Below are 18,368 nucleotides of genomic sequence, written 5' to 3'. Positions count from 1 at the left end.
ATGGTGTATGATCTCTCTTATGTACTGCTGGATCTGATTTGCCAAGATTTTGTTGAGGATTTTGGCATCTATGTTCATGAGGGATATTGGCCTGTAATTCTCTTTCATTGTGTTGTCTTTACCTGGTTTTGGAATTAGGGTGATGCTGGCTTCATAAAATGAGCTTGGAAGTGTTCCTTCCTCTTTAATTTTTTGTAGTAGTCTGAGGAGGATAGGTTTTAGTTCTTCCTTGAATGTTTGGTAAAACTCCCCTGTGAAGCCGTGTGGTCCTGGGCTTTTGTTTGCTGGAAGCTTTTTGATGACTCTTCAATTTCTTCCATAGTTATTGGCCTTTTGAGATTTTTAGATTCTTCCTGATTGAGTTTTGGAATGTTGTATGTTTCTAGGAATATGTCCTTTTCCTCCAGGTTGTCTAGTTTGTTGGAGTGGAGTTGTCCATAGTATTTTTTAACAATCATTTGTATTTCTCTGGGGTCTGTTGTTATTTCGCCATTATCATTTCTGATTTTGTTTATTTGGGTCCTCTCTCTTTATTTCTTGGTGAGCCTGACTAGAGGTTCAACAATCTTGTTTATCCTTTCAAAGAACAAGCTCTTGGTTTCATTGATTTTCCGTATTGTTTTTTTTGTCTCTATGTCATGTATTTCTGCTCTAATCTTTATTATCTCCTTCCTTTTGCTCCTTCTGGGCTTTCCTTGTTGCTCTCTTTCTTATTCTTTGAGAGGTAGTTTTAGATGATTTACTACCATTTTTTCTTGTTTGTTGAGATAGACCTGTAGAGCTATAAAGTTCCCTCTCAGGACTGCTTTCATTGTGTGCCATAGGTTTTGGATTGTTGTGTTTTCATTGTCAGTAGTTTCCAGGATGTTTTTAATTTCTTCTTTGATCTCATTGGTAACCCAATCAATATTTAATAACATGCTATTCAGCTCCTAAGTGTTTTTATTTCTAAGTGTTTGAAAATGTTGAGTTGTTTTTATTCTAGTTTATTTCTAGTATTATGCCCTTGTGGTCTGAGGAAATGCTTGGTATGATTTCAATCTTCTTGAATTTGGGGAGACTTTGTTTGTGACCCAGTATGTGGTCTGTTTTTGAATATGTCCGATGAGCACTTGAGAAGAACGTATATTCCGTGGCTTTGGGGTGAAATGTTCTGAAGATGTCAATTAAGTCCATCTGATCTAGTGAGTCATTTAGGATTGCTGTTTCTTTACCATTTTTTTTTTTTTTTTGTCTAGAGGATTTATCCAGTGATGTCAGTGGTGTATTAAAGTCCCCTACTATGATTGTATTGTTGTCAGTCTCTCCCTTGATATCTTCCAGGAGTTTTTTTTTTTTATGTATTTGGGTGCTTCTGTATTGAGTGCATATATGTTTTTCAGGGTTAAATCCTCTGTATATTCAATCCTTTAGTATTATGAAGTGGCCTCCCTTATCTCTTATTATGGCCTTCACTTTGAGGTCTATTTTGTCAGATATAAGTATTGCTACCCCAGCTATATTTTCATTTCCAGTTGCCTGAAAGATATTTTTCCATCCCTTCACTTTCAGTCTGTGTGAGTCCCTGATTCTGAGGTCAGTCTCTTGTGGACAGCAAATGTATGGGTCATGTTTTTTTTTGTTTGTTTTTTTTTTGTTTGTTTTTTCTTTTTATCCATTCAGCCACTCGATGTCTTTTGGTTGGAGCATTTAGTCCATTTACCTTTGAAGTTATTATTGAAAGGTACTTGTTTGTAGCCATTTCTATTTTTTCTGTGTGTTTTCTTTCTGAGCTTTTTATTTCTTCTTTTTACACTGATCCCTTTAGCATTTCTTGCATTGCTGGCTTGGTATTGATAAACTCCCTTAGCCTTATTTTGTCTGTGAAGCTTCTTATTTCCCCTTCAATTTTGAATGATAGTCTTGCTGGATAGTGTATTCTTGGATTCATTGCTTTGCTTTGCATCACTGTGTAAATTTCCGTCCATTCTTTTCTGGCCTGATGTGTTTAGTTGAGAAATCATATGATAATCTAATGGGAGATCCCTTGTATGTAATTTTCCGTCTCTCTCTTGCAGCCTTTAAGATTCTCTCTTTGTCCTGAACATTTGCCATGGTAATTATGATGTGTGTTGATGTGGGTCTTTTAAGGTCACCTTGTTTGGGACTCTCTGTGCTTGTGTGACTCTTTTTTCTTCCCCTCCTCAGGGAAGTTTTCTGATATTAGTTCTTCAAATAGGTTTTCTAAGTCTTGTTCCTCTTTCTGTTGTTCTGGCACCCCTATTATTCGCATGTTGTTTCGTTTCATGTTGTTCCATAGCTCCCTTAGGCTCTCCTCCTGTCTTTTAATTTTTTTTCGCCAATTGCAATTCAGTTTGGGAGTTTTGCTTCCCTGTCTTCTAATTCGCTAATTTGGTCCTCTGCTTCTCCTAGTCTACTGTTGAAACTTTCAATGGTGTTTTTTATTGCAGCTATATCTCTCTTCATTTCTTCTTGGTTCTTACATAATTTATTGATTTTTTTTATCTGTTTCTTCTTGCTTCTTGCATAAGTTGTTGAGTTTTTCCTTCATCCGGTTTATGCACTCTAGGACCCTTAATCTGAATTCTTTTCCTGTCATGCATGCCTCGGTTTCACTTAGCTGCTTTTCTGGCGAGTCCTCCTTCTCTTTCTTTCGGGGGTTTCTTTGTGTACCCATGTTTGATCTCACCGACATATCTAGATGTTGAGTCATTCAGCGACTGCTCCTTGGGTGGCAGTGGCTCCTCGGGCTGTGGTTGCTCCTCTGCCGGTTATTGTAGCAGCTGCTCCTCAGTTGGCAGCAGCTCCTCTGGTGGGTGCTGTTCACAGTTGTGGTGGCTCCTCTGGCTGGTGGGGGGAGGCTTCACACACAGAATCTGTTCCTGAGACAGAGGATGTGCTGATCACGAAGCTGCTGTTCCTTGGTTGGGGCTGGCTACGCACGCAGCTGCTACTCCTTGACCTGGGGCGGACTGCTCACGTGGCCGCTGAACCTTGATTGGGGGCTGGCTGCATGCTGCTGTTGTTCCTCTGTGGTGGGCTGCTTGTGGGGCTACTGCTCCTAGTATCGGCTGCTGCTCATCAGACAGGTGCAGGCTGTTGTGGCTCTGCTCCTCCGGTGCATGCTGTGTAGAGCTGCCACTCACCAGATGTGGCCGGTCTGCTCATGTGGTTGCTGTTTCTTGGACCGGGTTCGGCTGCCGCTGCTCCTCGAATGGGGCCAGGCCACTTGCAGAACTGCTGCTCCTCGGATGGGCACACAGCTGCTGTTCCTTGGATTGGGCAGGCTGCTTGTGCGGCTGCTGCTGCTTGGACAAGGGCAAGATGCTTGTTCAGCTGCTGCTCCTCGGACAGGTCAGACTGCTCATGTGGTTGCTGCTCTTCGGACGGGGAAGCGGGCTGCTCACACAGCTGCTGCTCCTTGGATAGGGGCAGGCCACATGAGGCTGCCTCTCTTTGGCTCGACGCAGGCTGCTCACGGGGCTAATGCTCCCTGGACAAGAGTGCACCGCTCACATGTCTTTTGCTCACGTGGTTGAAAAAATAATGTGTACAGAAGTAGGAAATAAAGGAACAAACAACAAAAAAAGAAAAACAAAGAAAGAAGAAAGAATAAAAGCAACAAACAAAAAAAAGGGGAGGGGGACGACAAAAAAGAAAAACAAAAGCTAACAAAATAATAAATAAAATTGAAAAATTGAAATGTCATTCCTTTGGCTGGGTTAAGATCCCAGTTTTCTGGAATGTCTGTGATCTTCTGATATTTTCAAAATCATTTTTTTAAGAGTTTCAGAGAAATCAAAATCTACACTAATAAAAGAGAAAAATGGTAATTGGCGTACGGCACTACCCTTTTCATTGGGTAATCAGGGCTATATGCAAATTAACTGCCAACTGAGATGGCAGTTAACTGCCAACAAGATGGCGGCTAATTTGCATATGTAGGCACATGCAGGGAGGCGAAAGGGAAAGCAGGAAGAAGCTCCCTGCCACTGACAGTGATGGGAAACCCAGGGGGGAGCTAAGAGGTGGGGGGCAGTTCAAAGGCGGCCCTGGGGCCACCTTTGCCCTGCCCCCCAGCCATGATCTGAAAATCAGGCGCCTTTGCCACCCTGGCCAGTGATAGCAGGAAGTAGGGGTGGAGCCAGCGATGGGAGCTGGGCACGGTCGAAACTGGCAGTCCCGAGAGCTAGGGGTCCCTTGCCTGTGCCTAAAGCGGAGCCCATGATCGCGGGGCCGCTGCAGCTGCGGGTCCCCGCTACCCGAGCCGGATGCCTCAGCCAGAGGCGTCCTGCAGGGGCAGGGGCGGAGCCCGCGCAATGGCGGCGCCCCCCGCTGCCACTGTGGGTCCCCGCTGCCCGGGCCGGACGGCTAGGCCAGGGGCGTTAGGCCTGGGCAGGGGCGGAGCCTGCAACCACTGGGAGCTGGGGGTCCCCTGCCCAGGCCTAATGCTTCGGCCAGAGGTGTTAGGCCTGGGCAGGGGCAGAGCGGGGGATCACGGCGCTGCTGCCGCTGCGGGTCCCCGCTGCCCAGGCCGGACGCCTCGGCCAGAGGCATCAGGCCTGGGTAGGGGGCAGAGCCGGGGATTGGGGGGATATGATGGTCCCCTTGCCCAGGCCTGAAGCCTGGGTCAGAGGTGTCAGGCTTGGGCGGGGGGTGGAGCAAGCGATCAGAGGGAGATGGGGGTCCCCTGCCCAGGCATGATTCCTGGGCCAGAGGCCTCAGGCCTGGGCGGGGGTCAGAGCCAGTGATCGGGGGGAGATGGGGGTCCCTTGTCCAAGCCTGACACCTCTGGCGGAGGCGTCAGGCCTGGGCAAGGGGCTGATCAGGCGATCGGAGGGTGATGGGAGTCTACACCTCTGGCCGAGGCATTAGGCCTGGGCAAGGGGCAGAGCCAGCAATCGGAGGGGTCTGGGGGTCCCCTGCCCAGGCCTGACGCCTGGGCCAGAGGCATCAGGCCTGGGCTGGGGGCAGAACCAGTGATGGGGGGAAATGTGGGTCCCCTGCCCAGGCCTGACGCCTCTGTCAGAGGCGTCAGTCCTGGGCAAGGGGCCGATCCTGCGATTGGAGGGTGATGGGGGTCAACGCCTGAGGGCTCCCAGTATGTGAGAGGGGGCAGGCTGGGCTGAGGGACACTACCCCCACACACACACCCAGTGCACGAATTTCGTGCACCGGGCCCCTAGTTGTTTAATAAAATTAATACATTAATACACCTCTAATTTCAAAATTATTCTTTCTCCTCTTTTCAGAGCTCAATAAAGAGTGTCAGAGAAGACTCACAAGTGGACAAGCTGCTCCCTAGTGATAAAGATTAAAGGTATGCTTTCCCCAACATTGTGTTCTTATGCAAATCATTCATCACATTGCTGACTTTGTTAGCCCAAGAGCATTGTTCATATGTTGAGGTCTGCCTCTAAGAAACTATTGAATTAATCAAAATTACTGACTGCCAAAAGAATCTTTTACATTTTGAAGTTATGATATGGCTACTGATTAGGAAAGGAATGAGAACATTAGAAAGGTCCCCTAATGAACTGACAAGAATTTAACAAATTTTTAAAATTTTTGTCTTTCTCTAATTTAGTTTCACAGGGCTGTCTCATGAAGAACCAGATGACTTCTGGTAACCACCTGTGTTGCCCAGCTTTTTTCTCATGTAACACAATGTAATAAATACAATTCTCAATAAAAAATGTTTGTTTAATACAGGGTGGTTTCTTTTTCATCATTTAATTTGGTACTCTAGTGTATAAAATTAAAAATAATCAGAATTCCTCATACTTAGACCTTTCATTACACTAGAATGAGCTGTTACGTGTTTTTTTCCTCATTTTTGTGTTAGATATTTCTTTGAAAATCATGTTATTGGTCAAATTTCCGGACTGCATTTTGGTCGTTTCTTCTGTGTTCCTTGCTCTCCAGAGTTGGGCTATTGCCTGTCAAACCAGAGGCCATCTTCCCCAGCACCATCCTTCTGATTTGTCCCTCAAAATAAAGACAAAGGTTTTTCATTCTAGGTGCCAGAAACAGCATAGTACACTGGGCTTTATTTCTGACATCTTTGTCTTGAGAATGAACCCAAACCCTGAGAAGAAAAGGTAACAGTTACTGAGCACTTACTGTGTGTCAGGTATTCTTTAAACTTGTACCTGTATTAACTCACTTAATGCTCATATCAGCCATATGAAGTGTGACTGCCTGCATTTTATAGATTAGGGAACGTGGGACACAGAGGTTAGAGACTTGACCAAGGTCTTGTGACCATCCAGTTGTGCAGCCAGGACCCAGGTGTCTAGACCAGCATCGCTGCCTCTAGCCTGGGCTGTGCTGGAGCTGCTTCTATGGAATACATCCCAGGACTGGGAATGTCTCAGCCCCTAGAAGCTCTTCCAGAATGGCCTTTAGAAAATGCACTTCACCCAAATCCAGCCTAACACAGGAAGGATTTATCTGGTCAGTCCTTCCATGAAAATCCTGGAGTGGATCATCTTCCTTTACAAATACAAGCTAAGCTGAATTGTTTTTGCCATTAATACTTGTCTAGCCCTTGAGTTCTACAACAAAATGATAAGGCTTTTTAGTGTTATTCTTTAGGCTTTAAGAAATGTATCTTTGAAGTATTTTTAATCCTTGACAATATGTTTTTCATTTCTTAGTTTTTTTAATTTTAGAGACGGGGACAGAGAGAGACATCAATTTGGTTGCCTCCCCTACGTGCCTGACCAGGGATCAAATCTGCAACCTGGGTATGTGCCCTGACAAGAAATCAAACCTGTGACCTTTTGGTGCACTCCAACCAAGTGAGCCACATCAGCCAGGGCTATTGAAGAATATTTTGGAAAGTAATTGAAAGAATTTAAGCACTATTTTTTTTTGTCACAATTAGCATAAGCAAAACATTTACTCATGTTGCCACCAAGAATTTGACATCTCTTGCAACAGCTCTTAGATAACATTATTTTTCTTCCAGCTTTATTGAGATAAAATTGACAGAAGATTGTGAGTTTAAGGTAAGGTATATAATGTGTTCATTTGGCACACTACTGCAGAATGTTTGCCACCATGGAATTCAATGACACCTGCATCATGTCATATAATTATCAAATATTTGTGGTGAGAACATTTAAGACCTACTCTCATCAATATTCAATTATACAACATAGCATTATAACTATAGTTACTATAACACATAATAGACTTCCCAATCTTACTCATTCCCTAACAGGGAGCATATGCTTTTTGGCCAACATCTCTTTTTGCCCACTACTCAGCCTCTGGTAAACCCTTACTTTAGTCTCTGTTTATATGAGTTCTTTTTAAGATTCCACATATAGAGATTTAGCATTTGTCTCTGTAATTTATTCACTTAGCATACGAATCATCCATGTTGTTGCATATGCGAGGATTTCCATGTCTTCTCATGGCTGTGTTTCTAGGAATTTATCCAGGATGTTCAATTGTTGGCCTGTAATTGTTCATAGTAGTCTCTTACACACACCCACACATATTTTTCTCCATTCATCCCTTATAGACACTAGGCACTTAGGTTGTTTCTATATCTTGGCTATTGTGATTAATGCTGCATTATATCTGCTTACATTGGAGTGCAGAGTCTTCAGTATTCTGTTCTCATTTTCTTTTGATAATACCCAGAGGTGGAATTGCTGATCATATGGTAGTTCTATTTTAAATATTTTGAGGGACCTCCATATTGTTTTTCATAGTGGTTGGACCAATTTACATTCTTACCAAGAGTGCACAAGGGTTCCCCTTTTCTCCATATTATCACCAACATTTGTCTTCTTTATGATAGCCAACCTAAATGTGTGAGGTTATAGCTCATTGTGGTTTTGATTTTGCATTTCCCTGATTAGTGATTTTGAACACATTTTCATGTACCTGTTAGCGATTTGTATGTTTTCATTGGAAAAACGTCTTCAATTCTGCCTATTTTTTGGATTAATTGTTTTTTGTTTGTTTTGGCTTAGGTGCATTTTATTGGTTTTCTGTCAGAATCCTTCTACAAAAGGGCAAAGTTAAAATCCAAGTCCCTAGTAAGGCAGTGAGAACCCTCCCCTTTACCCAGAGCCCTCCACCCTTCTCATGTTCATGGAGGTGGAGAGGGGGCTAATTCCATCCCACTTAGTGGGCTCCGTTAACGTCATAGGTAACATACAAGTTTTACATTTGTCACAGACGTGTTAGAAACCCCAAAAGGGGAAAGACCTTCCCCCTAACTCACCCTGCCCCTCAACCCCACCCCTCACACGTTGGTCCTGGCTGCAGGAGCCTGTCGTTAAGAACTGGTGCCATCCAGCAGGAGTTCTAACCCCAAGAAGGCCACGGCCAGGTTATAATCCAGGAACATCCGTCCTCCAGCAGCACTGCGGAGCCCAGCACCATCTCACTCCCGGAGGCCGGCTATGTGCAATCTGGGCCAGGGAGAAGCCGAGGATGGGCAGGGAGAAGCCGAGGATGGGGCCGTGTCCGGGAGCTGGTGCAGGTAAATGCAGTCAGACTTGAAGGGACAGCGGTCATTCCCCTGCGCAAAGTACCAGCATCGGATCTGGCTGGTCCGAGCCTTGAAGTTCCTGATGATTTGCACCTTCTCTGCCCCCCTCACTCACCCAGAATTTGTGGGGGATGATGTAGCTGGAATAGACACGGCACTGGGGACAGGCCTTGATGACATTCAGCGGGAAGTGCTGGCGGCTCATCCGCCAGGTGCTCAGGCAGCCCAGGCAGTGGGCTTGTGTGCAGTTGGGCAGGATGCCGAAGATCCGCTTGCCCTCCGGCTTGTCCCACACCTTGTCCATGCAGATGCCACACACGACATCGCGGCTGTCTTGCTCGCTCGCAAGGTCCGTGCTCTGAAGTGGGGCCCAGAGCCCCTGGGCAGGGTCTGACTTAGGCCGAGACTTCTGGGAGTAGCCGTGATCTCCATCAGGTGATGTCAGCCACCAAGCTCCTCATTCCGGCTGGCCAGCCCCTCGAGGCCAGGCTCCGTGTCCCAGATGGCCTCAGCCTCGGCCTCAGCCCCTCCCTAACCCACAGCCACTGTGGGCAACTAGGTGGGCTCGGAGCCCCTGCGGGTCAGCCCCAGCGGGGGTCCTGGCTGGGTGACAAGCGGCTAGGAATGGCGGCGGCCCCCACTGCAAGTGGCCCGGGGGCTGCGGGTGCTGATAGCTGCACCAGTCTCCATGGAAGCAGAATCCTCGCTGAAGTACCTGCAGTCCTGGGACGCCTTCCTGTCTTGAGCAAAATGGCAGCTGGATCCCGAGTGATGGGCCCGTCAGGTAAAGGTCCTGAATGGCCACTGGGAGTGGGGTCTGTCCTCCTCACCATGGCTGCCGCCACCGCCACCGCCATCCAGCCCTGCAGGGTCCATGCCAGCTGTAGCTCCTAGTGCCTGGATTAATTGTTTTTAATGTGTTTTGCTGTTGAGTTGTATGAAAGGGACAGAATATATACTTTGGATATTAACCTCTTATCATATAATAGTAGATGAATTGTGAATACTTCCTCCCATCCTATCTAGTTTGCCTTTTTATTTTGTTGATGATTTTCTTTGCTGTGCAGAAGCTTACTTTGATGTAGTCCCACTTATCTGTTTTGGCTTTGTTAGCTTTGCTTTTGGTCTTAACCCCCCCCCCCCAAAAAAAAAATAATAATAATTGCCAAATCTGTTAAGGAGCTTGCTTATGTTTTGTTCTAGGAATGTTACTGTTTCAGGTCTTACATTCAAGTCTGTATTCCATTTGGAGTTGATTTCTGTATAGGGTGTAAGATAGCGGTCCAATTTTTATTCTTTTGCATGTGCCTACCCAACTTTCCCGATAAAATTTGTTGAAGAGACTTCTTTCCTTATTGTACATTGTTGGCTGCTTTGTCATAACTTAATTGACCATATAAGCGTGGATTTATTTCTAGGATCTCCATTTTGTTTCATTGATCTATGTATATTTTTATGCCAATACCATACTATTGATTACTATATCTTTGTAACATATTTTGAAATCAGAAGTGTGATGCTTCCAATTATGTTCTTAACATCATTTTAGCTATTCAGATTTTTGTTGTTTAGTGATTTTATACAAATTTTAGGATTTTTTTTCTATTGCTATGAAAAAAAAATGACTTTGTAATTTTGATAAGTGTTACATTGACTTTTTAGGTCTCTTTGGGTAATATGAACATCTTACCAGCATTCTTCCAGTTGAGCATGGAATATTTTCCATGTATTTGTGTCTATAGTTTCTTTTATCAGTGTCTTACACTTTACAATGTATAGATGTTTTATCTTTGTTAAATATACTCCTAAGTATTTTCTTATTTTTACTAGAGGCCCAGTGCACGAAATTCTTGCACTGAGGGTCGGGGGTCCCACAGCCCAGCCTGCCCCTTCTTATAGTCCGGGAGCCCTAGTGGATGTCCTACTGACAGGGAGTGGGCCTAAGCCACAGTCTGGCAGCAGAGGCTCAGAGCAGGCCCTCTGTGTGTGTGTGTGTGTGTGTGTGTGTGTGTGTGTGTGTGTACGCTGGGGGCCTGCCCCCAGCCGCGTCGGAGGCTTGGCGAGCAGGCACCCCGTGTGTGTGTGTGTGTGTGTGTGTGTGTGTGTGTGTGTGTGTTCGTGTCCACTGGGGGCCTGCCCCCAGCCACACTGCTGAGGATTGGAGCAGGCACCCCTCTGTGTTGATCTCTCAGGCTCCTGGCCGCGGCTGCGTGTTGTTTCCTCCCTTGAGCGTGGCCAGGGTAGGGGGGAAGCTTGGCTTCCTCCATCACCGGGGGCAACTCAAGCCTCCTGCTCCATGGCTGCTGGCATCTTTGTTGGGTTAATTTGCATACTCTCCTTGATTGGCTGGTAGGTGTAGCTTAGTGACACCAATTTGCATGTTTCTCTTTTATTGGTGTAGATACTGTTGTAAATGATAGTTTTCTTAATTTTTCTTTCTGAGTTTTCATTGTTAGTGCATTGAATTTTATATATTGGTTTTTCATTGTTTACAGATTTTTCTTATTGGTTCCAACAGTAGTAGGGTACTTAGGGATTTCTATATATGATACCATGTCATTTTCAAATAGAGACACTTTTACTTCTTTCTGATTTGGATAGGTGGGTTATTTATTTCCTAATTGTTTTGGCTGGGTCTTTCATCCTGTGTTGCATAAAAGTTACAAGAGTACACATCCTTCTGATTTTAGAGGAAAAGCTTCCGGCTTTTCACTGTTGAGTATGATGTTAGTTGTGGATTTGTCATATATAGCCATTGTTGTGTCTCAACAAACTGGTATTGGCACAAAAACAGGCATAGATCAGTGGAATAGAATAGAGAGCCCAGAATTCAATCCACGCCTTTATAGCCAATAAATATTTGACAAAGGGGGCAAGAGCATAGAAGGGAGTAAAGACAGTCTCTTCAGTAAATATTGGGAAAACTGGACAGATACATGCAAAAAAAAAAAATGAAAATAGACCACCATCTTAAGCCAATCACAAGAATAAACTCAAAATGGATTAAAGACAAATATAAGTTGTAAAATAATAAAAATCTTAAAAGATTACAAGTAGTAAAATTTCAGACATCTCTTGAAGCAATATATTTTCTTATTTGTCTCCAAGGAAAGAGAAACAAAGGAAAAAGAGACAAATGAGACTACCTAAGAGCAAAAATCTTCTGTACAGCAAAAATGTGGCAGAAATCATGGGAGAACAATCAGTTAACACTCTGAGGGAGGAAAGTTTAACCTTTATTTCACAGATCTGCTAGTCCAAGTAATTCCAGATTCAAAGCCAGAACTGAACTAGTGGGGAGGCTCTGACCTATATATCTCCTCCTGTGATGGGCCCCAGAGTCCCCGCAGCTCTGCCTGTCAGTCTTGGCTCCGCCCAAGTGGGCTGTGGCAGGGACCTGGGATTAGGCTCTGCTGCTCCACCCAAGTTCAATACTCATTCTGCAATCAGAGGCATCAGATACTGAAAGCATGTTCTAGTAGAGTCAATATTAAAAGGCAGAAGAAAAGTTATACAGATATAATGCACTTGGAAAAATGGCCAAAGTTATTAAGAAAAGGCAAATATAAAACAAGAGGGTGCTTTTACCATAGAGTAATTTCATAAACTAATGCAGAAATTAAGAAACATTGTGGTTATTTTCAAGTAACTGTAGAGCAAATATCTTTCCTATGAAAGGTCTTTTACACAATAAAAATCAATTACACGAAAGACCTAAAAAATGTAAACAATGTTTATTTTGGGTAAATAATAACTACATAATTAACATAAAATAATTAAGTGAATTTCAAAATCAACCTTAAAAATTACAAGCAAAGCATGCAGTCTGTGTTAACTAATTTCTAGTAGTAAAAATACATTTTTCATTTTATAACTATTTCATTCCAAAAAAGTAAAAATTCTGATTGGGAATTTTTACAGTTGATGTGGCAACACTTTTTCACATTTATTTCCCTCATCTTTCCTACAAAATCTACATTTCAAGTTCCTTATATTTCAACATATTTAACACTTTCAGATCCAGGAACAGTTTTTCTTCCCATAAAAATCTTACATGTAATTTGAGAACTGGCTTTGATAAATCAGCTACTACTCAAAAAGAATTTACAGTTACCAATTTTGTGGGCTCTGCAAGGAAAGACTGTGTTGGGGGAAAAACAGGCCCGCCCATAAAAGTCCTTTATCACAGAAAATAAATGGGTGGTCTTTATTTTACTTCAAATCTTTATCTGATTTATTCAAGGGGCATTTATTTGGTAGTGATCCATGTAATCAAAGAGCTAAGTAATATTGAGGCAAACAACTTATCTGACAGTTCAGGAAAAGGTTATAAGGATGCTCAAAGAACTTAGAACCACAAGGTACTTAATGAAAACTACAACCACATGAAAGAGAATATAGAAACCATAAGAAATAACCAGTCAGAAATAAAGGATACAATATCTGAACCTGGCCAGTGGCTAAATTAGTTGGAATATTGTCTCATAAACTAAAAGTGGGTTCAATCTCCAGTCGGTACATTTGAAGGAAATCAATTATTTTTCTTTCACACTGACATTTCTCTCTCCTGAAAATACATTTAAAAATACCTCACTTTTAACTGCTCATTAAAAAAAAAAGAATACTAGTATGATATTTGAAATGAGGAATACACTGAAAGGAATAAATGGTAGGTTAAATGAAGCATAGGTTTGATTCACCAATTTGGAAGATGGGGTATAAAAAAACACAATCAGATGAACAGAAAAAATGATAATTAGCCCTGGCTGGTTATCTCATTGGTTAGAGCATCAACCTGCACACCATGTTCCTGGTTGAGGACATGGGCCTCGGTTGAGGGTTTGTCCCTGCCCCTGTTTAGAATGCATGCAGGAGCAATCAGTTGATATGTCTGACATTGATCTCTCTCTTTTCCATGCTCTGAAAAGCAATGGGAAGAATACTATTAGGTGAGGATTAACACAGAGAGGAAGGGAGGGAGGGAGGGAGGGAGGGAGGGAGGGAGGGAGAGAGAGAGAGAGAGAGAGAGAGAGAGAGAGAGAGAGAGAGAGAAGGAGGAAGAGGATAATTCAAGGGAACTTAGGGACAATATAGAATGTACCAACATCTGCATCACAGGGGAACCAGAAAGAGAAGGGATTGAGTAAGGGAATGAGAACCTATTTTCAGAAATAATGAACAAAAACTATACTAGCCTGGTGAAGAAAAACAGCACAGTCATGAAGCATAGTCCCAAACAAGAGGAACTAAAGAAGCCCACACCAAGACATATAGTAATTAAAACTGCAAAGGTTAAGGACAAATAGAATATCTTAAAAGCTCCAAGATAAAGATAGTTACCTAAAAGGAGGGTCCCGTAGGACTATCAGCTGAAACACCAGGTCAGATGGGATTGGCATGAAATAGTCAAAGAGATGAAGATAAAGGACCTACAAACAAGGCTACATTATCAAGAAATGCAATTATTTAAAACTAGTGGCCTGGTGCACGAAATTCGTGCAATGAGTAGGGGTTGTTCCTCACCCCAGGCTGCACCCTCTCCAATCTGGGACCGCTCGAAGGGATTGGGCCTAAAATGGCAGTCGGACATCCTTCTCACAATCCAGGACTGCTGACCCCTAACTGCTCACCTGCCTGCCTGCCTGATTGTCCCCAACTGCCCCCTCTGCCAGCCTAGTCACCCCCAACTACCCTCTGTGCCAGTGTGCTTGCCCCCAACTTCCTGCCCTGCCAGCCTGCTCGCTCTCAACTTCCCCCTCTGCGGGCCTGCTTGTCCCCAACTTCCCTCCCCACTAGCATGCTTGCCCCCAACTGTGCCCCTGCTGGTCTGCTCACTCCAAACTGCATTCCCCCTCCCCCCGCACTGTCCTGATCACCTCCAACTGACCCCCACTGATGGCCTGCTTGCCACAACTGGTCCCCCTGCTGGTCTGTTACTCCCAATAGCCCTGCCCCCCACCAGCCTGATCACCCACAAATGCCCTCCCCTCTTGGCCTCTAACCACCTCTACCTCAGCCTTGCCACCATGGCTTTGTCCGGAAGAATGTCCAGAGGTCTCCTGGAAGGTCTCCCAGTCTAATTAGCATAGTACCCTTTTATTAGTATAGACTAGAGGCCCGGTGACAAAAACTTGTGACCTTGTGGGGGGAGGTCCCTCAGCCTGGCCTGTGCCCTCTTGTAGTCTGGAACCCCTTGGGGGATGTCCACCTGCTGGCTTAGGCCCAATCCCCAGAGGATCAGGCCTAAGCTGGCAGTCAGACATCCCGCTGGCAACCCGGGAGCCCTAAGGGGATGTCCATTTGCCAGTAGGGAGCAGGCCTAAACTGCAGTTGGACATCCTTAGCGCTGTTGAAGAGGTGGGAGAGGCTCCCACCACCACCGCTGTACTGGCAGCCATCAGCCTGGCTTGTGGCTGAACAGAGCTCCCCCTGTGGGAGTGCACTGACCACCAGGGGACAGCTCCTGCATTGAGCATCTGCCTCCTGGTGGTCAGTGTGTGTCATAGTGACCAGTCATTCCCAGTCATTCTGCTGTTAGGGTCAATTTGCATATTACCCCTTTATTATATAGGATAGAGGCCTGGTGCATGGGTAGGGGTTGTCTGGTTTGCTCTAAAGGGTGTCCTAGGTCAGGGTGGGGGTCCCTATGGGATGCCTGCCAGCCTGGGTCAGGGGCTGAGAGCTGTTTTTAGGCTAGCCACACCCCCTTCAGGGTGGGGGTCCCCACTGGGATGCCTGGGCAGCCTGGGTGAGGGGCTGATGGCTGTTTGCAGGCTAGTCAAGCCTCCCAGTTGGGACCTTCACCCCATGGGGGTTTGGCCAGCCTGGGTGAGGGACTGATGGCTGTTTCCAGGCTGGCCACGGCCATGGCTGGAAGCAGGTATCTGGGATTTATTTATCTTCTAGAATGGAAACTTTGTAGGCTTGAGCAGAGCTCAGGGCCGGCAGGGCAGGCTGGAAGCTTGGCTTCCTCCATTGCCGGGGCCAACCCAAGTCACCTGCTTGCCCCAGCTCCGTGGCCGCTGCCATCTGAGTCGGGTTAATTTGCATATTTGCTCCTGATTGGCTGATGGGCGTGGCTTGTGGGTGTAGCAGAGGTACAGTCAATTTGCATGTTTCTCTTTTATTAGATTAGCTAGAGCCCTGGTGCATGGGTGGGGGCCTTCTGGTTTGCCCTGAAGGGTGCCCTGGATCAGGGTAGGGGTTTTCTTCATGCATGGGGCAGCCTAGGTAAGTGGCCTGTGGTGGTTTGCAGGCCGGTCATGCCCTCATGGAGTGAGGATCCCTGCTGGGGGAGTGTGGCCAGCCTGGGTGAGGGGCTGAAGGCTTTTTTAAAGCTGGCCACATCCCCTTCAGGGTGGGCGTCCTCACTGGGGTGCCTGGCCAGCCTGGGTGAGGGCCTGATGGCTCTTTGCAGGATGGCCATGGCCCCAGTGACCCAAGCTCCTAGCCCCTTCTTGCCGGCTGGAAGCAGGTATCTGGGATTTATTTATCTTCTATAATTGAAACTTTGTAGCCTTGAGGGAGGCCAGGGACTGTCAGGGCAGGCCAGAAGTTTGGCTTCCTCCATCACCAGGGGTAACCCAAGCCTCCTGCTCTTTCCAGCTCCATGGCTGCCACCATCTTGGTTGGGTTAATTTGCATACTTGCTCTTGATTGGCTGCTAGGCGTGGCTTGTGGGTGGAATGGAGTGATGGTTAATTTGCATGTTTCTCTTTTATTAGATAGGATTAAAGGAAAAAGAGCTTCCCAGGCAAGGAAAATCAAAAGGAGTTTGTTACCACTAAGTATTACAAGAAATGTTAAAGGGGCTGCATTAAGAAGGAGGGGAGAAAGGGAAGAGGAAGAGGTAAAGAAGAAAAACAAAGGAACATAGTTAAAAGACTAAAATGGCAATATATATGAAACATAATATTTACTTTAAATGTAAATAGCTTAAAAGTTTCAAACATAAGACATAAGACAGCTGAATAGATAAGAACAGAAAAAGTATACATATGTTGTCTACAAAAGATACATACACTAAAAGCAAAAAAAAAAAATTAAGATATTTCACACAAATAGAAAAAATTGCTGGGTGGCAAAACTTATATCTGATAAAATATATTTTAAAGCAAAAGTTATAGTTAATACAACTAAAACACTATAAAATGATAACAATAACAATCCAACAAGAGGATATAATCCTTGTAAATATTTATGTACCAAACATAGGAGCACTAAAATATGTAAAGCAAATCTTGATGGACATAAGGCAGGAGGTTACCAGCAATACAGTCACAGTAGGGGATTTAAACACCTCATAGATATCAATGGATAGATATTCCAATCAGAAAATCAGTAAGGATATGGTGGCTTTAAATGACACACCAGATCAGATGGATTTAATTGATATCTTCAGAAAATTTCACCCAAAGCAGTACAATATACATTATTTTCAAGTGCACTTGAAATATTTTATAGGTCAGACACATGTTAGGACACAAAATAAGCCTCAATAAATTTAAGAAGATTGAAGCATATCAAGCATCTTCTCTGACCGTAATGCTATGAAACTTGACATTAATCACAACATGAAAACTAAAAAACACAAAAAGATAGATGCTATAGGCCTACCTCAAGAAACAAGAAAAAACACTAATAAACTCTTTAACCCGCAATACATAATTAGAAAGAGAACAGCAAGAAAACCCAGTGCCCTGACCGGTTTGGCTCAGTGGATAGAGTGTCGGCCTGCAGACTGAAGGGTTCCAGGTTTGAATCCTGTCAAGGGCATGTACTTTGGTTGCAGGCACATCCCCAGTTTGAGGTGTGCAGGAGGCAGCTGACTGATGTTTCTCTCTCAACAATGTTTCTAACTCTCTATCCCTCTCTCTTCCTCTCTGTAAAATATCAATAAAATATATTTGAAAAAGAAAAGCCCAGTGGAAGTAGAAGGAAGGAAATAATAAAGACCAGAATGGAACTAAATTATGTAGAGAATAAAAAAAAAAAACAGTACAAAAGATTAATGAATATAAGAGCTGGGTGGTTGGTGTTTTTTTTTTTTACAAGATAAACAAAGTTGATGAAAATCCTTAGTCAAACTCATCAAGAATCAAAGAGAGAGGATCCAAATAAATAAAATCAGAAATGAAAGTGGTGGTATAATAACAGACACCACAGATATACAATGAATGGTAAACAAATACTACGAACAATTATATGCCAACAAAATGGACAAATCCCTAGAAACATACAGTCTTATAAAATTCAATCAAGAAGAGCCAGAAAAGCTGAGTAGGCCAATAACTATTGATGAAATAGAAGCAGTAATAATAATAAAAACACTTCCAGCAAACAAAAGTCCTAGGCCAGATGGATTTACAGAAGAATTTTCCCAAATGTGCAAAGAACAAATACATATCCTCCTCAAACTATTCAAAAAAATTCAAGAAGAAGGAACACTTCTAAGCTCTTTTTACAAAGCCAGCATTATATCAATTCCAAAACCAGAAACTACAAAAAAAGAGAATTATAGGACAATAACCCTAATGAACACGGATGCTAATATCCTCAGCAAGAGGAGAATCAAGATGGCAGGTTAGGTAAATGCCTGTACTTGCTGCCTCCCACAACCAAATCAAAATTACAGCTAAAATACAGAACAACCATCCTCCAGACCATGAGAAAACTGGCTGAGTGGAAATACTACAACTAGAGAGGTAAAGAAGAAAGTGCATTGAGACTGATAGGAGGTTCAGAGGCATGGAACGGGCTGGTCTGGCACCTAGGTGTGCCACTTTGTTAATCAGGAGGGAGATTGCCTCTGCAGAGGCCACCTGAAGGAGCAAGAGGTCCCAGCCCCATATCA

Source organism: Myotis nattereri, assembly GCF_964212035.1.
Source record: "Myotis nattereri genome assembly, chromosome: Y".
Classification (NCBI taxonomy): domain Eukaryota; kingdom Metazoa; phylum Chordata; class Mammalia; order Chiroptera; family Vespertilionidae; genus Myotis; species Myotis nattereri.
Note: the sequence above shows the minus strand (reverse complement) of the source record.